General features: G+C 37.2%; 1 long non-coding RNA gene across 2 annotated transcripts in view; it reads right to left on the reverse strand.

Moving 5' to 3' along the window:
- Positions 1 to 23,673, reverse strand: part of LOC136838874 (uncharacterized) — a 530,691-nt gene that overhangs the window by 455,859 nt on the left and 51,159 nt on the right. For both annotated transcript variants that reach the window (XR_010853148.1, XR_010853149.1), the window contains exon 3: positions 18,462 to 18,604. This is a non-coding gene — a long non-coding RNA (uncharacterized lncRNA). The remainder of the gene's footprint in view (positions 1 to 18,461; positions 18,605 to 23,673) is intronic.

The following is a 23,673-nucleotide window of genomic DNA, read 5'->3' on the forward strand; positions in this document are numbered from 1 at the left end:
GAGAGAGAGAGAGAGAGAGAGAGAGAGAGAGAGAGAGAGAGAGCTATGGCCTCGCTGCAACAAAGATATTGATTCGTTGATAGGCTTTGCTGTCGCGTCAAACGAAAAATCCATTTGCATCGGCGCCATTGAGTCGATAACGGCAAACTATTCCAACCGCAGATGGGTGGCAATATCCGATTATATCTGGCTTTCAAGAATACTGATTGGGAAAGGCTAGCGTAACCCCAGTCAATTCTCTGGCAGACATAACAAACGTGATGGGTTTCTCTCTCTCTCTCTCTCTCTCTCTCTCTCTCTCTCTCTCTCCAGTTTACCGTACTGAATCAGTTTCTCATTTGTCTCTTCTTCTGTTAGAAATGAAAGGGAGATGCAGAATAAGGTATCGGTTTACAATCATGTACCGCAGGTTTATATAGTGTCAAGTCATTAATTCAATCTCTTTCTCATTTGCTAAAGAAGATTCTGGGGTGTTCCAATACGATCATAATTTGCCGATGAGCAAATTATTGTCTTAAAGCGGAATTGAATATCTACGTTCACTTTTGTTAATTTGTCCGTCTTTTACTCTCTCCCGCAGGCAACAACCGCAAATAAATGCGTAACAAATGCTGGAAATGTTGATATGCCTCTTTCCGGTAGCATGTACAGACGACTGTTTTATTAGCCAAGTCCAGCGTCACACTTACCAAGGTCACCTCAAGACATAAAAGGATGCTACTTAAGTTAGCATAGTTGTGTAAGTGGTCTAAATTCGGGTGTTCAAGTTTTACGAAAAGTACTTTCCAGAATGAGTAATTTACAAAACTAAATACTTGATTTCGGAATTTACAGATAATAAACTCTATAGTTTGCAACCTACGAAAAGTACGTTTTAGAGCTAGCAACTTACAGAAATTAATTTTAGAGTCCAAATTTGCGAAAAATGCTTTCTAGAGTATGAGCCCTATGAAATGTTAACTTAGAGTTAGTAATTTACAAAAGAATATTCCCTGTTTATCAATTTCGGAAACATAAACACGAGATCGAAATTTACGAAAAAGAAAATGTAGATTCGTCTGCTATTCCACAAGCTACCTTAAAATATCTGCATTAACCTTGACTTTACTGATACTGCGGCTGAAAGTTCTAAAATTAGAGAACAGTTGACATTACCAATCTCGAAAAGTTATCTGAATGATTTGTCCAAAATACCAGTTCTTAATTTACGAAGAGCATATTCGGAAGGTCTTAATTCAGGAAAAAACCAGTTCTAGGCTTCCTTATTCTCGAAAAATAAAACCAGGAGTGGACCGTTACCACTTACCACAGACTCTTAAATTCTGTTGCAAATTTGAAAAAGACAGAAGAACCACACATGAAAGTTTATTTACCCAAACATAAACTAAAATTGGTACATTTTTTTGCTGGAAAACCGTGGAGTTTTTCCATTTATATTGGTTTTATGATGCTCCCGTCGATTCTGACCAGGTTTCAAAGTCTAGAATACACTGCTGTAGTGACAGACCAATTCCCAACCATTCAATAGACTCTAAAACATGGAAAGTTGACATCAAAGCCCTTTTCAAACTGACATGATAAGTGAAATGAGAAACTTTTAACTCTGGGTTTGAAACTTGCGACTCATCATCTTCATATCTGCAATCTTGAGTGAGGCTGACTTGGGCGATGATAACATAAACACAGAGAGACCAGATCTGTGTGTTAGAGAGAAAAAAAGGTGTGTCTGGGGTTGGGGGAGGACTGAGGGTTGGGTATCAAGGACTTTATAATTAAAGTGTAAACCGCTGATACAGAAACCATTTTTAGCTTGATAAATCCGCTTTTATGGTGTAAAATTTTTTTCTAGAAATCTTATCAGTGAGCAGATAGGACGTATCAATTTACGTAATGACTGAATGTCAAGATTCCACCAATATACACGTGATAAAGAAGAGACAATACAACCTCTTCAAGTTTAATATTTCGTAAATTTTATCCACCGACATAATGACATATTTGACTGCGCATAAACGCATCTCCAGTGGTTTATACGTTTACATCACTTCTGTTGGAGCACTGTTGGTTTAGGGCACGGAAGTGTCTGAACGAAGTCGACCACGTTCACGAAGGGCAGCTCTTTTTACATGCTTTTATTTAACTTGACTTCTGTATCTGTACGTCTGTCTGTTTGGGTCAAAACTTGTAACTCAGTTTTCGACCTGTTCCCCTCTTCTGATGGATTTGAAATTTTGCATGGCTGCTCAATCCCGGTGACAATACAACCTTACATGATCAGTAGGTCAGCAGTGACTTCTAGTGACTCTACAGTGACCTCTCCCAGTATCGCAGGATTTGTATGAAACTCTTCCGATTTTTCATACCTTCTTTGACTCAGTAGAATAAGTTAATAACTCTACGGGTTTTATGATTTCTATCAAAACTAAAAATGACAAAATAAAATTCTAAAAAATGTTTTAAAACACGCTTTGATTAAAATGCACTGAGAAGTCAAAAATAATTTTTTGAGAGACACCAGGATTTTCTTGCAATTAATCATATCTACAAAAATAAAAGGGTGGGCGCCAAACATGGAAGGAAATGCTACACGAAATAAAAAATATATTTCTTTTCTTGTAACATTGCCTTCCTTGTTTGGTGTCCAAGCTTTTATTTTTGTAGACACGATTAATTGTAAGAAAATCCTGGTGTCTCTCAAAAAATTATTTTTGACTTTTTAGTACATTTTAATAAAAGCGTTTAAAAATTTTTAAATATTTTTTTTTATTAACATAGCAGTATGAAAATCTACATTAATCTGTGCTCAGGTTATTTTACTTGCCTGGTCTGTCTGTGTGTTAACAGGACCACATAAAAAGTAACAGACGGATTTTGATGAAACAGGGTGAAAATTTAACTTATGGCCCATTCCAAATGAAAAGCTTTTGGTAGGTATCGAAGGTGCATTTGATGATTCTCGCCATTAAAACCAATGCCAAATCCTCACCAAAAGTCACCTCATGAATATTTCCACCAAATGTTTATGTTCCGTAGATGGCATTCGGGCAACTGCCGCCTGGAGAACTTTCACCTAAATTAACCGCCGCCAGGAAAAAACAACCACCCCAGACAATCGCATCGCATATCGAAAAATATAGTGCAAAATATTGTACAATTTATAATCCAAAAAATGGAACTTTTCTAAAATCTCGAACTAATATTAAACTCGAAAAAACGAAAAAAAATCATATAAAAGGGTTTTTAAAAATATCAAAATTTAATACGTCCGGAATATAGTAATTGTTAGGATATACAATCACCCAGCGAGTCAGTCATTTGAAATAAGCAACACTTTAGAAATGAAACATTTGCCAAACTACCGAATGAACATTCGGCACTGCCAAAACGTCATTCTGTATCTGGTAAAAATGAAATATCATTAACATTTTTAAAGCCTTGACGTTCAGCGCTCTATATTGAGTCTTACCTTGACATTAGCCCACCTCGAGAACGTCATTAAAAATCAACGCGGTCAAAATTAGCTCTGTCTTGATTCTTGATGGCTGCGTCTCCGTGAAACACACAGAACTGCCATCTGGCTTTATATCAAATGAATGTGGACCCCGTCGGATAGAAAATGCAAAGCCTAAGTAAACAAGTAAAAAATGCGCCGAAGTTTCTTCGGCGCAATCGAGTTTTCTGTATAGCATATAATGCTGTATGAAACTTTCAGCCGCGGCCCATGAAACTCAGCCATGGTCCGGTTGTGTCCTCAGCCACGGCCCACGAAATCCTTATCCGCGGCCCATGAAACAAAGCCACGGTCCGGTGGTGACCTGTGTTGTTGGTGCCTATATAGGTGCCAGAAGTAGGATTATGGCTAACGTTAACCTTAAATAAAAAAAAAAAAAAAAAAAAAACAGAGGCTAGAGGGCTGCAATCTGGTATGTTTGATGATTGGAGGGTGAATGATCAACATAACAATTTGCATCCCTCTAGCCTCAGAAGTTTTTATGATCTGAGGGCGGGCAGAAAAGGTGCGGACGGACAGACAAAGCCGTCACAATAGTTTTCTTTTACAGAAAACTAAAAACTGCAATAAGATTTAGTCGGTTTCGTGAAAATAACCATGCTTCTGATATTAATCGAGAAGGCGTTTCATTTCTACGGAACGAAATTAAGGAGAAAGCTGCAAACACTCAAAAAACTGCCCAAGAAATCATCACTCAGGCTGTAGATAATATGCTTGAAGGCGTTTACATGAATTTACCATCCATGAAGCATATTAGGCGTGCAGACAAGTTACAAAAGCCTCACATCCTGTTCCAAACAACAGAGATGGCCATTCCTTATGAATATTAAATAAGGGCTTCAAGCGAGGATTTTCAGCTAATCCACGTTTATTAATATTTCTAACAGCAACAAACATCAAACTCCTGGATAACTCGACCGACTGGTTTTGTGATCAAAATTCATTGTTTGCGCCAGCTCTCGTTTACCAACCTTGTAGTACAATTAATGTCTAGTAGCGAGTAGAATAATTCCATGTGTCTATGCCTTGTTACCAAGCAAACGACGATACCTCTAGAAATCAGTTCCGGCAACTTTTTACTATCAACCCCGGGCTCAATCTTATTAGAGTCCTTATCGATTAAGGACCGGCTGCTAAGAGTGCCAAGCAAGAAGCCTTTCCCAAGTGCGGTAATCAAACAATGTTTTTTTCCACTTGTCGCAAACTTATACCGCAAGGTACAATCAGTGGGATTACAGGCAAAATATCAAACTGATGCGGAGTTTGTGCTAAAATTCGCATGTTATCAGCGCCAGCTTAGTTCCACCCGAAAATGTTAACTATGTATTTAAAGAATTGCAAGAAATTACGCCTCAGAAAGCAGATACAGTCGCCGATTATTTTGAGGATCATTATTGGGGGCGCCGTCATAACAAAGCAACAGCACGTTTTCCGAGAAACATGTGGAATATGCGCCAGCACGTTGTTGATGACCTTCCCAGTATCAACAATTCTTTAGAAAGCCGGCATAATAATCTTCATGCAATCACAACTTCATGCCATCCCAATATATGGGTCCTCCTACAAGTGTTGAAAAAGGAGTAAGCACTCAACCAATTAGTCACAGGCCAAACGCTTGTTGAACACCCACCAACGCCAAAGCAGAAAAAATATAAAGATTTATCCACCAGAACTGCAATCACTGTGAAAGCTTACGAGAGCCGCAAAGTGGAAGCATATTTTAGTACATAAATTACAATCTTTTTTAACATTTTTCTACTTTTAATATATAAGTTTACCATTATACACACCTTTCTATTGTTTATACTTTTTTCTATATGCATTACTATCTGCACAACGACAAGACCTCTATGCGTTTCTATATTGCATATCAATCCATTATTCATAATTCTGGTTTACATAGTCATTATTTTTGAATCAAAATGATAATGAAATTTTATTCTATATTTATTATAATCAAATCCTATTTTATGCATACAGCAGTTTTCTTGGTGGAACTTTTCTTAGCGGCAGTTGCCCTAGTACTTCTACAGATACTTTTTTAACTCAGACACAAACTCGGGGAAAGCGGATACTTGCTCATAAAGGATGGCATGGGTGGAGGCATGCGCTCTCTGAGTGATCCAGCCACATGATTCTGGTGCATACCGATAAAGAGTTACGAATTTCGTCTACTAATTCATTGTCATTTTCGGTGAGGTTTATTCGAAGAATACACCAACTTCCTGCTGTTTGCAAGAGAAAACACAACGATGCCGAGTATTTCACTAACTATGCTAGAGACAGAAGGAGGCGTGCAATTTCTGACTGCCTTTTCCAACAAGGTTTGAAAGTTTTAATTCCATCCGTCTATGTTTGTGCGTTTATTAGCAGGATATTACAGGCGGCTCAGAGAGCAAGGTCCCTTGCCAGCACAAGGCTGGCTTAATCTAAAACAACAGCAGCAACATGCGGACATCTCAAGAACAACTAAGCAGAATTTTATGACACTGAGAATAATGAATATTTGATGACCCTCTCAGGATGACAAATTTCTGCGATAAATTCGCTGAAAGACAACAGTTTGTGGTCATGGTCACATATTTTTGGTGGTTTAAATGATTTATAGTCACCTACATGTATCTGGTATTTTTATATTGTCTTTATTTGTAATTAACTCAAAACTAAGCTCACTGACTCTGACATTAAAACTTCACAAAGGTAACGATATCTGCATATCCTATATGCCGATGTCTCTTCTTTTTTATAGAACCCAATTACTCTAAATAAATTCAGGGCCACATTATTTTGAACTCTTCCTTCCAGAATATATCTGCAGTCATTCGTATCATAGCCACTGCATCCAGCAACTCAGTCTTTTTGGAAGTGATGTATTTCCAACAATCTTTTACACCCTTGACTCACATTCACTCCAGGCATTTCAAATACACACACACACACACACACACACACACACATATATATATATATATATATATATATATATATATATATATATATATATATATAATACATATATATATATATATATATATATATATATATATATAATATATACATACATATATATATATATATATATATATATATATATATATATATATATATATATATATATATATATATATATGTGTGTGCGTGCATGTCCAATTAATTTGCTTCACTTACGTTCTAGAAATTCAACCCTATCAATTCTAAAACCAAGAACATAAAAAAAAAAATCAGGAATAAGACTCAAACAGAATCTGCACTAAACATGCTTGGAATGTATCATGACCAATACTCAATGATAAAACTTTAAAGCATCTAAAAGAGAACATTATGTTTGCATTCTCCTGTACGAATAAGACTGCAGAGACGTCTTTCTTGGATAAAACTGGTCCAGTCATGCGACTGACACCCCGATCACAATCTATGCCAACCTTCCACAGACGACCAGATTAATTCTTCTAGGTTCCCTAATTTTCTTTGGGACGAGCTTATAAATACACTATTGAATATCGCATCAATTCTGGTAGGGCGTCTCAGCCTGAAAAGAACTCCAGTCAGTTTTATCCAGAAAGAATTCACAGAAATTCGTAAACCTACATGAAAAGGAAAGAACAATATTCACGGTGGTGATTTCAAGGTGTTCCTCAATCCGCCGACAGTCGTTCCTTACCCATTTCGGGGTCTCTTTGTTAAACAGTTATCACCGAACCTCAACAACAAGACAGCACCATTACACAAGGCGTGTAACATCCTATTCCCCATTTCTACACTTGTTGCCCTTCCTTTTCCGGCTGTCTGTCTAAATCCGGTCAGTTTTTTACATACAGACTTTTGTCAGTGAAATCTCTTCTCTTTATATTATTTTGAATATATATATACAGTCATGTAATTTTATATATTTTACCGTCAAATGTTATGCATTTTATTATTTTTTCTGTTCTTGTTAATGCCGTGATTTAATTTCCGCAAGTCCCACTGGGATCCACTTTTTATTTTAACTTGAATTACAATTGTGTTCGGTAAAAGTTGGTGTTAACTGGCATTACTGCGATTCACTGATCGTCAGTTTTGTTTTGACATTAACATTTCATTATTATTGAATCATAATACATTTAAAGCATGTCTTAGTCGTAGCCCTGATGTATGGAGTGTTCTATGTTTTCTGATTTTGCCCTGATGATTGAAAGTGAATTGCTGAAAAGCAAGTGAAACAAAGATCTCAGGAGGACTTTAACTAATATACACAATCATTAAGTTAAAAATTTCATTTAATATCCAATTCGCTCACCTCGGAAATAATACCGAAGGGGAATTATAACTGATAAGTGATAGTCACCTTATGGACTCGACCCACCGACGGTAGCTATCTCTGAATTCGGTGACGAATGCTGTATGTGTGGCAACCCCACTGGTCACCTTTGGAAGGTACAATCATTCAAAGGGGACGCTGTGGCTAAAAGGTACTGCTGACCACTTGGTCCATGAATCGCTTCAGGCCTAATAGCAGTTACGGTATCAGAATCAAGAAAAAGTACTGGGGTTGCCAATCTCATACCTAAAGACTTGATGAGAAACTGGAAGGCTGCCTGGTAAGAGTTTAAATGTTTTTGTAGAAGACAAAATTGGAAGCAAATGTAAGTATTATGAAGATAAACAGAAACCAAGAAAACAGAGTAATGAGTGCCAATATGGACTGCAAAACAAGAGAAATAATTTCCACAGACAGACATATATATATATATATATATATATATATATATATATATATATATATATATATATATATATATTATATATATATATATATATATATATATATATATATATATATATATATATATATATATATATATATATATATTATATATATATGAGCATAACATTACTTTATATACCATCATAAGGGTATGATAAGACTCTAATTAGCAAAAGCGAGACAGAGCGTAGTAGGACTGATAGGAGATGAATGATGTGTGTTCAAATATAGAAGAGGGTGTGTTGATCAAGTGTTAGTTATGAATAGCGATGTGAAAAGCATTACAGTTGAGTGTAATCAGTAAGTAGCATACAATGACTAAAGCCCCAGTCACACTGGACTGACGACCCTTCTCTCACCCATCTGTGACCATACGTTGCTAAAAGGTCATTGGAGGTTTCTGTTGATCGCAGGATTGGTTGTTGAAGGTCACAGACCTCCTGATGACCGATTTGAATTCGATGTTACACCAAATTCCTCTAGGTGAGCGATCTGGTCGTAGCTAGGTTGCTGGTGGTCAATAAATAGTCTGCCATTAGTAGACAGTGAGCAATCACCTACTAGTCAGCCATATGTGGCCAACCAGTTTATGACTGAATGCCAAGTGACTGAAACTAGTCAGGGGTGGTCGCTGACCTGTTGCTGACAGTCGTGCTGATGATGATAGACGCAAAGCATGTGCAACAATGTGCGTGAATGGTGAACAACTGGGTAGGTAGTGATAGACGACTAGTCAAAAAAGTAATGGTCACCAACCTAAAGCGACTTGTTGGATGTCTAGTATTTGACCTGCAGGCGCTTAGTATTCAATTGGTGGGCACCTAGTTGTCTGATGTCTTCAACCAATGGCAGACTAGTTGCACGATGGTGGGCAACTTAGCGCTCATCAGTCACCCACTGGTTACTCACTGATTGCCCACCGGTCATAAAAACGGTTGCCCACCTCAAAAAATATTCAAAAGTCGGCCACTGGTCTCCAGTTTTGGATGCTGCAGGTGGTCAGAAGCTGGTCATAAATCAGGTGCAACTGGTGCTTTAGAAAGAGCTAGGAGGAAATTAACAGAGGTGCAGTGTGAAGGGTGATGTTGAGAGTGTTGCTGATGATGCTAGGAGCAAAACGTGTGTTAGAATATGTTGAAAAAGCTTCAGACTGGGTCTGAGAGGAGGGAGTTTTGTATTTCTAAAAATTTGTAGATGTAAAGTCGTGGCATACAAAAATGGCTGGTGAATGGAGTGTGGAAATGCTGATACTTTCAGATATAGTACCAACTGCAGATGGGAAGAGATACTGCCGGAACTATGAGAGATTTTGGCAGTTTTAACAAGAATATAAAACTGGAAGCAAACGTGAGTGAGGATAATGTTATGGAGATGAACAGACACCAAGAAAATGGAGAAATGAGTGTTAATATGGATAGAAACACAATGGGAATGCTTAATTTGCATGGGCCTTTAGAACTAATTGTAATGCATGACTGTAAATGAGAGAAGAGCAAGTCAAGGATTATGTGAGACAAGGAGGGTAGAAGGGTGTGGATAAATCATTAGGAAGAGAACTGGAATGTCAGTGGGACCCATAGTTGGACTGCATGAGGGAAATATTGAGTTAACCATCCGTTATGAAAGTGAAATATTGTTGTTAAATGCAAATAAAACAAAACAGCCCAATTCTTTGAGGAGGCTCATTTGTGTGGTTAACGTGCTGTAAGAAGAACTGAAAGGGTGAGAAATGTGGAGATAAGTATGAAGAAATGGTTACAAAGGTTAGCGTTGGTGAAAAAATGGGATCATTGTCGGAAAAGAAGTCCCTTAAAAGTAATTTATCAATGATGCAAGACCGGGAAACTTAATAAATAAGAGATTCTGTAAAATTATGCTCACATATCAAAACAGATAAGAAATAAAAGCAGTAACAAATTTTTGCATTTGTTGTAAAATATTCACGTAAATTTACAAGAAGGAAGATTCAGTAACTTTTTTTACTTTTACATGCTTTTCTAATATTTCTTTGTTTTCTTTGTAAAATTACATTTACAACCGACATACTATTAAAAGACAAAAACAAAAACAACAGCAACCCCTTCGATATTTACTTTACAAAAGACTTGTGAGAGAGAGGAGTACCTTTCTCCTTGAAGTCACAAGCATTACTGATACTGGCCTAACTCTCACGTCTGTATAAAAGTTGCCATTAGTGAATTTATAGCATATAGAAATATCTTTGTTTCGAATCATTATTACCGTAAGTGGTGCGTAATTCTGCTTCACAGTGAAGCTCAATCCGTCCACCTCCCCAAACCTGTTTTACTTCACACTGAAGCTCAATCCGTCCACTAAGGGTTAAAAGTGAGTGCAAGATGACGTTAAAAGATAAACATACATATACAGTACATACATACATACATACATACATACATACATCCACACACACATATATATACAGTATATGTGTGTGTGTGTGTGGTTATGAAAACCACAATGTTCTCAACTTTTCGATATCCTCACACGTTTTGAATATCTTATTACAATAAAGCCTAAGATCCGAATGGAGGAATATGATGAAATTCTTCCATTTAGATCTAAAGCTTGGTAGTAGCAACTGTATCCAAAAAGTGTGGAGAAATCGAGAAGTTAAGAGAGCATTGTGGAAGTACAATTTCATACGTATTTGGTAAACGGTGATCAGTAGATTCTCTCTCTCTCTATAAATTATACATATATATATATATATATATATATATATATATATATATATATATATATATATATATATATATATATATATATATAATATGTGTGTGTGTATGTGTGTGTGTGTGCGTGCGCATGTGCATGTGTGTGTGTGTGTGTCCATAAACGCTAGGATTTACCAAAACCAGTCACATGCTTTTCGACTAAAATTAGAATACAGCAAAAAGCCGTTTCCTCTTGTAGTCGTCACTCTGCTGCAGTGACGTACTCATGACAGTCCGCCTAATCCCCAGGCCTCCTTCCCAAAGGAGATCTCTCTTCAGTTCCGTATTTTTCGTTTTCCTTGCTCCTCTCCCTTTGTGCTCGTCTCAGGGGACATGCACGACACTGTTCTCTTTTTCTCAGAATTTTTTTCTCGGCTGTTTGAACTTACTATTGTCCCTCGTCTCAACATTTTTATTTATTTGTTATTGATATATTTGTTCAATGATACCGATTTCGCTAAAGTGTACAGCCAATAAGCGCCCCTTGTCAGGGAACAGGCCTCGGCTCAACTGCCTTATGAATGGCTATCTAGTCAGGATCAAGGACCTCCCCAAAAAAAAAAAAACAATTTATGGATTCGTTAGGAAGGCATAAGGTACTATCCCGGGAGAAGCCACTGAGGCAGAAACAATACAAGACAATCAGTGTGCTTTAATTTGTTTTCATAGGCAATTGCCGATTGCCTCAACTCATCGTATGCTAGATTATCTGACCAGTAGTCATGAAGCTGCAGTTGCATGAAATCATGGGTTCGGTCCCACAGATGGCGTTTTCTAGTAACTATCTTCCTTTTACAGTATATGAGAAAAGTCGTTGACCAATGTTTCTGAGCTCTTTCAATATCATAGCTCAGCTAGTTTTCTGTAAAAGAAAACTACTGAGATGGCTATTTGTCTGTTCCGTCCGCACTTTTTCTGTTCGCCCTCAGATATTAAAATCTTCTGAGGCCAGAGGGCTGCAAATTGGTATATTGATTATCCACCATCCAAACATCAAACGTACCAAATTGCAGCCCTCTAGCCTCAGTAGTTTTTATTTTATTTAAAGTTAAAGTTAGCCATGATCGTGCGTCTGGCACCGCTGTAGGTGCCAACAACACAAGCCACCACCGGGCCGTGGATGAAAGTTTCATGGGCGTGGCTCACTGTTTCATACAGCATTATATGCTGTACAGAAAACTCGATTGCGTCGAAAAAACTTCGGCGCATTTTTTACTTTCTTTTTTCTTGACTGATGAATATAGAGCCATGATGGAAAATTAGTACTGTCAATGCAACTGTTATGATACAAACTCCGATCATAATAGCTATTTTAATGACTGCAATTTGCAACCTAAGTTTGCTCTATTTAAATCCTTTTAAAATACGTTCCTGTAATTAAAGTTAATCACCCACGGCTTGTTTGAAATAGTTTATGTACGTACCGTTATACATAATGACCCTAAGCAACAGCAACTAACAAGACCCATACCTCCCCCAAAGCGATAAAAAATGGAGTCGCATCTGGGTGCCCAACTTTGTCAAAATGTGTAATCAAATATTCTTTTGGCCGACGCTCACCCGTCCACAAAAATTTCACTGACATCCATCAATGACCTTTGAGATTTTCTTTTGGTATACAGGGGGACATACAAACAAACAGACACTGGTGAGTAAATAATCTCTGCCCAACTCTGTTGGCGGCGGTAATAATAAACAGTATCTGGGTCACGTTGTCTAGGGAATCGACTATTTATGTTGGCCCATGTGGATTTTTTTCCTCTCTATTGTTTCAGCAAACAAGGCTTAAAATATAAGTATTCACATGTTTACAGTGTGTGTCAAGGTTGAGGAATTCCGCGTTCTCCGCATGGCTGTTGTGAGACTTCTCTTCACGCAAGCATTTGTTTCTTTGTATAAATCCAGCGTAAATCATTTCTCTTCGGTTTATACTTCGATCTGGAAATCTTTCGGCGTCATCGGTTATGTTTGTGCAGCATTTTATTTAGGCAATGGTAATCACTGTCCATATTTTTTTTTTCTGTTTGATCTATTCAAATTTGTTTTCCTCATTTATTTGTGATTTGGTTTTGCACCGTAGGGCCCAACCGAGGTGCCCAACTCTGGAGACATTACTTATAGTACCAAAGTTTTGACCAAGTTACACGTCTCCATTCAGTGCACTTATATAGCGTACAGGAGTTACTCCATAGGCTACCATTGTTACACACAAAAAATCATTATATGGATACACGTTGCATCTTATCATAGAGATAATTGTCTAATTTGCCTTTGTCTTATTGCTTTCCAACGCCAGAGTTACTGCTCTTCAGCCGGGATAAAAACGACGATTTGTTTTACACACACAAATGCACACGTATAAACGTATATATATATAATATATATATGTGTGTATATATATGTATATATATATTATATATATATATAATGTATATATATATATATATATATATATATATATATATATATATATATATATATATATATATATATATATATATATATATATATATATATATATATATATATATATATATATATATATATATATATATATATATATATAGCCCCGAACAGGGGGTAATTGAACAAAGCCAGTAGAGACTTAAGAGCTGGCCGGTCAGAGGACATGAATACGGATTAGTTGGAATGATAGACAATTTGGAGCTGTTCAGTCAGCGGGCAAGGGCGTGATCCTTGCAGTTTCCAATGGTCACAGAAGAATTTCAAAGAAGACTACATAAGATAATTCCTCATACTGTTGGTTCCTCAAGGGTTTCCTTCAGAGTTAAGTATTTGCGTCCTTGCCACTAATAGTTTTCTTACAAACAGAGAGGCTGAATTTTCTCTGAGCGTTGGCATTTATGAGGTATCTTTTTAGGTTCTCTCATCTGGTTCATGCGTTACTTTGCCTTCGCTGATGTTGCTTCGCCACTAAACTGCTTCATACCATTGTCCATAGCCCCTAAATGACCTTTCCGACACTGTTGTTTCAGAAGTCATTTTTCTCAAGTTGCTGGTCAGCCCACTCAAGTTCTCGGCGGGTAGATTCCGGGTGGGGAGTAAGGAAGTGGCTGACACTAGTAAGAAAGTGTCTAAATACACCTTTCGTGTATATTTAGGTTTTGACATGGTTGCCAAAGTGGTTTAGGAGGAGGTCAGGAAAAAAAAGCTGGTAGTTGTTGCTTCTCTCTTGATGACGCAAAGGCCGAACTTGGTTTCAAAAGTATCCTTGTGGTGCAAATCTTTGGCTGAAACCTTTACGAAAGTATCATTAAAATATCGGCAGTTGAATATACGGTCTCCAATTCAATGAAAGGTTCATCTTAGGTGCACACCACAAAGTTAAAAAAAAAAAAAAACCTTACCTAAAGGAGAGCCCATTAAAATGCCATCAGTTAGTTAGTACGTCGTGACCTTAGGGCATCTGAAAGGGCCCTCCCTCCCTCGTGCAGATGCCAAGATGGGGCTTCAGTGCCTCGTTCAGAATAATGATGGGAGGAACGGTACCAATATTGTACACCTTGGGGATGTAGCCAAAAGTCAGTCGATAGGTCATTTGTAAAGAGGGACCATCAACATCAAGTTGGCTTGTCTTTATCATTATTTCGACTATCACAAGCCAAGCTGCAAACCTAGTTGAAAAGGCAGAATGCTGCAAGCACAAGGGTCCCAACAGAAAAAGCAGCCCAGTATACAAAAAGAAACTGGAAAGAAATAAAATATAAAAGCAAAATAACAAAGAAAACAATAAGATTAAAATAACGAAACAAAATAAACAGGAAAAGCAGCAAATAAACTTTGAAGTGAGACTCATGTCAGACTGCTCACCAAAAAACCATCTGCACCAAATTTTAACTACTGATGTTCCAAAGATTCTATCACAAGATTGGGAAGGTCCTTCTATAAAACAGTAGGAATAAATCTTCTGTAAAACTGTGTGGTACTGAACCACGTAAAAAAGGCAAGTCTATAAGAATTATGAAAAACCTTATCAACCGCCACGGAAGTTGGCGGTTAGCAAAGCCCAGCAACCAGGAGTACACAAAAACCCCTACTTTGGCCTTCTATAACTCTGGACATATTCAACCGACCGGGATGAAACTCAGGCTTTAGAGGTTTCCCACTAAGGTCTCTAATCGTGCCAAATTTTATTGAAATCTGAAGATCTAGATATCGATTTTTGGTGGTCAGGGGATGTGGTAAGGGCTGGTGGGTGGGTGGGTGAGGGTCCTAACAAACCTGTGGAGCAATAACGGTAAAAGATACGGCCGTGGAACTTAGTTTTTCTGAAAGCTTGCATTCTGGAGGGGTGCCTTTCGGGGTTTGTTTTTTGAAATGATGAATTTTAAAGGTACAGTGGGCCATTCAAAGTAGCCCCCAAAATTCAAAGTTTCTGATGCTCAGGTACGGACCGTTCACAACATCAGAAGAGATGCCAGTTTTCTTAATGTGTGTGAATAGCAAGTGGTGTTAAAAGTTGGCTGACTTACTCTCAATTATCTATCTATTTATCTACAGTATATAATACTAAAACTCCCCCCCCCCTCCTTCCCTTCCTCCTCCCCTCCCCTCACCTTTGATCTTCCCTCCTTTCCCTCTTCCATCCCCTCCTTCCCTTCCCTCCCCTCCCCTGAGCACAATATCATTCACCCTTCCCCCTCCCCTCCCCTCTTCCCTCTCCCATCCCCCTTACCCTTAGCTGCCATCCCCCATAGTTCCTCATTGGACGGGTTGGTATCGTTCTCGACTAGCACTCTGCTGGGCCTGCGTTCGATTCTCCGACCCGCCAATGAAGAATTAGAGAAATTTATTTCTGGTGATGGAAATTCATTTCTTGTTATAATGTGGTTCGGATTCCACAATAAGCTGTAGGTCCCGTTGCTAGGTAACCAATTGGTTCTTAGCCACGTAAAATAAATCTAATCCTTTGGGCCAGCCCTAGGACAGCTGTTAATCAGCTCAGTGGTCTGGTTAAACTAAGGTATACTTAACTTTTCCCCTCTCCCGTAAATGGGTTGTTGCTGCTGTAGACTTTTGCTGACTATTATTAGTAAGGTTAATTTAGCCGTGGGTATGGGTATGGTACGGGTATGGGTATGGTATAGATATAGGTATAGGTATGGGAATGGTATGGTATTGATATGAGTATAAGTATGGTATGGGTATGAGTATGGGTATCGGTAAGGTATGGTACAGATATGGGTATGGAATGGATTTGGGTATGGTTATAGGTATGAGTATGGTACAGATATGGGTTTGGGTATGAGTATGAGTATGGGTATGGTGCAGGTATGGGTATAAGTATGGTATGGGTATCGGTAAGGTATGGTACAGATATGGGTTTATGGAATGGGTTATGAGGTATGAGTATGGATATGGGTTTGGGTATGGTATGGTATGGGTATGTTGCAGGTATATAGGGATGGGTGTTGGTATGGTACAGATATGGGTACGGGGTATAAGTATGGTACAGGTATGGGTGTTGGTACAGTATGGACATGGGTATATTACAGAGATGGGTATGGGTTATGGTACAGATATGGGTATGGGTATGGTATGGAAATGGGTATGGGTATGATAGATGTGGATATGGATATGGATATGGGTATGGGTGTGGGTATGGTATGGATATGGACATGGGTATGGGTATGGGTATGGACCTTTTGTTAAAAATGTAGTAAATATAAAAGTGCAAAGGGTCACGGATGGTCTAGTATAATACTAAAACTCTGAAATGTTTGTGTGTTTGTTTGTTTATTTGTTTGTTTGCACACTGGAAGGTAAAAGGGGCTGGTGCTGCCCTTGTTGAATTGAATTGAATATAGAATTTAGGCCAAAAGCCAAGCACTGGGACCAATAAGGTCATTCAGCACAAAAACGGAAATTGATAGTAAAAGTTCTGAAAGGTGTATCAGGAGGAAAACCTCCAAGTTGCACTATGAATCAATTGTTAGGAGAGGGTGGATAGCAAGATGGAAGAAAGAGAATATGAAAGGAGGTAAAGTAAAAGGAAAGGAGGTACAGTAAAACGAACGAAAGGGGTTGCAGCTAGGGGCCGAAGCACGCTGCAAAGAACCTTAAGTAATGCCTGCTGCACCAACCCCGCCCCCCACCACTGAAAAAGATTCATACTTCTACTTTTCGCTTGCATCATAATTTATCAGGTTGCGGAGTCAAGCCCTAACCCCTACCCCCTTCCTTTGTAAAACCTGACCTCCATATCTGTTTCTTGTGGCTGGGCTTAACTACCCTTTTTGTGATTTCATCACTTTTTTGCCTGTGATACAGCACACCTAGTAAGCTAACTTAGCGACGGTGCAAGGGTTTATTTCTATGATCAGGGATAAGAAACTTACTAGAACTTTAGTTTTTTAACATAAAATTAAAAAAATAAATCCTCAGATTATACAAGTCTCCAAATGTCTCATTCACACTCTAATGCCATATTCCTGTCCTATGATTAGTTGCACTCTGCTGGGCCCGCGTTCGAGTCTCCGGCCGGCCAATGAAGAATTAGAGGAATTTATTTCTGGTAATAGAAATTCATTTCTCGCTATAATGTGGTTCGGATTCCACAATAAGCTGTAGGTCCCGTTGCTAGGTAACCAACTGGTTCTTAGCCACGTAAAATAAGTCTAATCCTTCGGGCCAGCCCTAGGAGAGCTGTTAATCAGCTCAGTGGTCTGGTTAAACTAAGTATACTTAACTTAACTGATTAGTTCACTCGCGTGTAAATGTCCCGTTCTGCTTTCTGCATTCATTCTCTGCTGAGGACAAAACCCTTGAGGTTTTGAAACAGACTGCATTATAATATACTTTGAATAAAGCGGTACTGATATAAATGTTTGAACGTATTGATCTAAATGGTCGTTCTCATAAATCATTATGAAGATCCAAGGTCTTTCCAACAGCCTGAAAGACTCGGGAAAAAAAATAATTTACTGCCAAAGTTGCTAATAACTTCATACACACACACACACACACACACACACACACACACACACACACACACACACACACACATATATATATATATATATATATAATATATATATATATATATCTAATATATATATATTTATATTATATATAATATATATATTATATATATATAAATTAAATATATATAAATTAAATATATGTATATATATATATATATATACATATATATATATATATCTACATACGTATACATTAATATACATAAATATATATACATACATACATATATATATATATATGTTATATGTATATATATAAAGAGTACAAACAATAAATAGCAGCTCATGATAATGAACCAAACTGTTTCTAGAGCAACACTTAAGTTCATTATGCAAAGGTTCCTGATGACGGATACTTTTCCTTGCATCAAAGCTCTAACATTTAAAGTGATTCTTATAAGAATCATAACAATCGACATAATGAATATTCAGCGTGACATAAATAATCGTTAGGTAAAACTTACCAGACACTTGACGAAATGAGATACAAGTTGAAATGATGTAATTCTTATCATCGTTCTCCAGACGTCTTGCATCAACGGAAATGTCCTTCAGTAGATAACGATAAGAAAGAGTAAAGCTGAATGGCCGCCCACTTAAAAAGCGCCTGGAATGTAATTAATATTATCAATGCGTGAGACAGAATAAGAGTTCATTAGATAAAAGTGTCTGGTTTTGTAAGTCACGTATTTATCAATACTTTGGACATGGATCACTAAGAGGGCATTAATCGGTGAAGAACTCACCCTGGCTTGATAGGCAGGTAATACAGATAAATTCTCATTACATGACCGTGCGTGGTGACTGTTTAACAAGAGATTCACTGTTTATGTTAACAGGGTACTTGAGTTGACCATAACCTAACGAATGGCTGCAAGAACATTTCTTCACAGTAAAATAATCTTTGTTGATGGTTTTCACAGAAAGTGTTAGCCACAACATGGCATGGATAATAGTACCGACTATGAAGATGATTGAATGAAGATACCGAGAACAACATTGGCAAAAGACTGTAATGATCTACTTAACTTTAAATATGTGCATCTTTGTTAATCACTCTTACCTTTCAGTTACCAAGATCTTAAAAAAATATATAAAACCCATACAAATTCACTATGCCCTTTAAACCCCGCTCTGAGGAAAAGGTTATGTTATATAGCTTCTTGAATACTCGTCTTCAACTTTCACATAATTCTCCCACCGCTCTCTCTCTCTCTCTCTCTCTCTCTCTCTCTCTCTCTCACCGAATAAATTTCTCACAAATGTGCTGGCTCTCTCACCAGACAAGACATTCTCTCTCTCTCTCTCTCTCTCTCTCTCTCTCTCTCTCTCTCTCTCTCTCCTCTCTCTCTCTCTTCCCAATAAAAAACTGAATCCATTAAAAATGGTTCTGTCCTTCAAAATGTTATTCTGATTTACATCTTTTTTATTCTGGTGTTTCTTTTCCATATACGCATATGTTTTAAAATGATCTAAGCTTCACTGATAGAGTCTGTATTCAACTGAACGTCCTCTAAAGAAAGTAAAATTCACTAAGGATATAAGATCTTATCACCATAATGGTCACAGGAAAATGTACATAGGCATGGCTCTTCCACGTACCATTTCATAACCTGTTTTAAATGCCCAGAATCTTAATACATATCAATATATATATACATATACATATATATATATATATATATATATATATATATATATATATATATATATATATATATATATATATATATATATATATATGTTGTTTTGGTCTGGTCCAGAGGTTAACTTGGCTGAATTAAGGCCACTGAATGGATTTAAACTGAAGATGGACGGAACTTATCATGGGGGGGGGAGAGTAGCAACTGACTTTAGTTCTGGGTTCGGACAAAAGCATATTAGAAAATGTCGGCTTATGGCCTTCTTCAAATGAGGAAGTGATCAGGTAAACACTTAGGGTTCACTTAATTAATTACATTTAATTAAACACACAGGTCAGAAGAATAACGAATAAGGACGGACAGGTGAACATAGTCCTGTTGAAAAATCAAATATACAATAGCTGAAAGGTCCACAATGGAACACAAAGGTGACCCGCTTCAAAGGGCACCGCAATGGAAGATACAGTGGTTAGGCCACTGTGCACACACAAGATGATGAGATAGTTCCAAAGCAAGCACTCCTATCTGCAATCGAGAATGCAACGGTTACTTAATGAGTTGACAGCATAATTAAAGGGAATCGAGGGGGTTGCACTTATGGTGCTAAAGCAACTCGATTCTGCAACACTGGTTAATAAACTTACTTTAGTATGTTATGCACTTCACTTATGAACACAGGTCTCACTGAGGTATATCACACTGAGAAAAGAAAATAAAATAGTGAGAAGATAATAGGGTATGTGACTGACTTCGAGAACCTTAATTCGGATACATACCTTCTTCAGGAGATGGGGTTTTCCTCGTCCAAGGGCGCCTGTGATGGAGGGTAACAGTGAAAAGTGTTCACCACGAAAATAACCCAGGCTTCTAAACCAGCCACGTGGGAAAGAGCAAGGGGCAGCTCGAAGGGAGCAAGAGGACTGCAAGTGTCCTGGATAGGGTATCCAATGTCTCAGAGCGATCTTCCCGTGCAACGCCCTCTTGTGACATCGGAGGATTAAGATTCCGCTCCTCCCAGATAGTGTTGTATTCACTGGTACTCCGTTTTCTATAGATGGTTCACATTTGGCATTTGGCATGAGGTCACTATGCCTAGGTGCCATGGTGCCAGCATGTAAGGCCAATTGCTATGGGACGGCTTGCTTTCTCTTCTGAGTCACTCCAGTACTGGCAAGGATTAATCTTGGAAGGACAGCACCTGGAATTAAAGCCTCGGGGCAGATCACTCAATCAAGGGAAGGTTAAAGCTTACCCCAAGGGGGTGAGTGAGAAATTTCAAAAGGGGCGAATAATTACCCACAGCTTTCCTTTATTCAAAACTTTTACTGTACTACTGAAAATAAACAATGAGCATAAATCTTATTATGAATTCAAGGAAAGTTAAACGTTTATTCTTATACTTTATATTATTGTAATTCTAGAAGGGAGAGTTGGCTTAGAAGAGGTTTCCTTCGTTGCAATATATATATATATATATATATATATATATATATATATATATATATATATATATATATATATATATAATCAGAGAAAGGAGATAGAAACTGACTTCCTAAGTGAATAACATTTGATAAATGCACGCCATAACGCACTCTCTTAACTGGCACACTTCGCTGGATATTGATTAATTCACATTGACCAGCATCCGTCGATCCATTATTTTCCTTTCGTCATCCAAATACCATTCGGTGCACGTAGTCAAGGGCAGCCTGTCTCGGTTTCGCTGAGCTAACTCCTACTTGACATCTCGGAAGAGAGAATCCAAATGATGACGAATGCGTCTGAGGATGTACACATGGAAATAATGGTTTTCCTCTCTTTCTCGTCTGAAATTTCAGCACTTCTACCGGAGGATAAGTCCCACAACCTTCCTTCTTCCTCCATCCTATTTTTCTTACTTTAGTTGCAGTTTAATAGGGCCATTATAATTAGTATCTACACCATAAGACCCTGCCTCAAAAAAAAAAAATCTTGAAAATCTATCCCATAAGACTCTACCTTTAAAAAAATTTTGACTCGGTCCCAGAAGAACCTGCCTTAAAAAAAAAAAATCTTGAATCTATCTCATAAGACCCTGCCTTAAAAAAATCTTGAATCTATCCCATAAGACCCTATCTTAAAAAAAAAAAATCTTCTCATAAGAAAAAAAAATCAATCTATCCATAAGACCATGCCTTTAAAAAAATCTTGAATCTATCCCAGAAGAACCTGCCTTAAAAAAATCTTGAATCTTTCTTGAATCTAAAAAAATCTTGAATCTAAAGACCCTGCCTTAAAAAAAAAACTTGAATCTATCCCATAAGACCCTAAAAAAATCTTGAATCTAAAAAAAAATAAAAACCTTGAATCTATCTCATAAGACCCTGCCTTAAAAAAAAATCTTGAATCTATCCCATAAGACCATGCCTTAAAAAAAATCTTGAATCTATCCCATAAGACCCTGCCTTAAAAAAAAACCTTGAATCTTTCTCATAAGACCATGCCTTAAAAAAATCTTGAATCTATCCCATAAGACCCTGCCTTAAAAATAAAAACCTTGAATCTATCTCATAAGACCCTGCCTTAAAAAAAAATCTTGAATCTATCTCATAAGACCCTGCCTTAAAAATAAAAACCTTGAATCTATCTCATAAGACCCTGCCTTAAAAAAAAAATCTTGAATCTATCCCATATGACCATGCCTTAAAAAAAATCTTGAATCTATCCCATAAGACCCTGCCTTAAAAAAAAATCTTGAATCTTTCTCATAAGACCATGCCTTAAAAAAAATCTTGAATCTATCCCATAAGACCCTGCCTTAAAAATAAAAACCTTGAATCTATCTCATAAGACCCTGCCTTAAAAAAAATCTTGAATCTATCCCATATGACCATGCCTTAAAAAAAATCTTTAATCTATCCCATATGGCCATGCCTTAAAAAAAATCTTGAATCTATCTCATAAGACCATGCCTTAAAAAAAATCTTGAATCTATCCCATAAGACCCTGCCTTAAAAATAAAAACCTTGAATCTATCTCATAAGACCCTGCCTCAAAAAAAAATCTTGAATCTATCCCATATGACCATGCCTTAAAAAAAAATCTTGAATCTATCCCATAAGACCATGCCTTAAAAAAAAATCTTGAATCTTTCTCGTAAGACCATGCCTTAAAAAAAAAAAACATGAATCTATCCCATAAGACCCTGCCTTTAAAAAAAATCTTGAATCTATCTCATAAGACCCTGCCTTTAAAAAAAATCTTGAATCTATCCCATATGACCATGCCTTAAAAAAATCTTGAATCTATCCCATATGACCATGCCTTAAAAAAAATCTTGAATCTATCTCATAAGACCCTGCCTTAAAAAAAATCTTGAATCTATCCCATAAGACCCTGCCTTAAAAATAAAAACCTTTAATCTATCTCATAAGACCCTGCCTTAAAAAAAAATCTTGAATCTACCATATGACCATGCCTTAAAAAAATCTTGAATCTATCCCATAAGACCCTGCCTTAAAAAAATCTTGAATCTTTCTCATAAAACTATGCCTTAAAAAAATCTTGAGTCTATCCCATAAGACCCTGCCTTAAAAAAAATCTTGACTAGATCCCATAAGAACCTGCCCTAAAAAAAAATTCTTGAATCTATCCCATAAGACCCTGCCTTAAAAAAAAACTTGAATCTATCCCATAAGAACCTGCCTTTAAAAAATCTTGGATCTATCCCATAAGAACCTTCCTTAAAAAAAATCTTAAATCTATCCCATAAGAACCTGCCTTAAAAAAAATCTTGAATCTATCCCGCAAGACCCTGCCTTAAAAAAAATCTTGAATCTATCCTGCAAGACCCTGCCTTAAAAAAAATCTTGAATCTATCCCATAAGAACCTGCCTTAAAAAAAATCTTGAATCTATCCCACAAGAACCTGTCTTAAAAAAAATCTTGAATCTATCCAATAAGAACCTGCCTTAAAAAAAAATCTTGAATCTATCCCATAAGGCCCTGACTTAAAAAAATCTTGACTAGATCCCATAAGAACCTCCCCTAA

The sequence above is a fragment of the Macrobrachium rosenbergii genome, chromosome 5, assembly GCF_040412425.1.
Source record: "Macrobrachium rosenbergii isolate ZJJX-2024 chromosome 5, ASM4041242v1, whole genome shotgun sequence".
NCBI lineage: Eukaryota > Metazoa > Arthropoda > Malacostraca > Decapoda > Palaemonidae > Macrobrachium > Macrobrachium rosenbergii.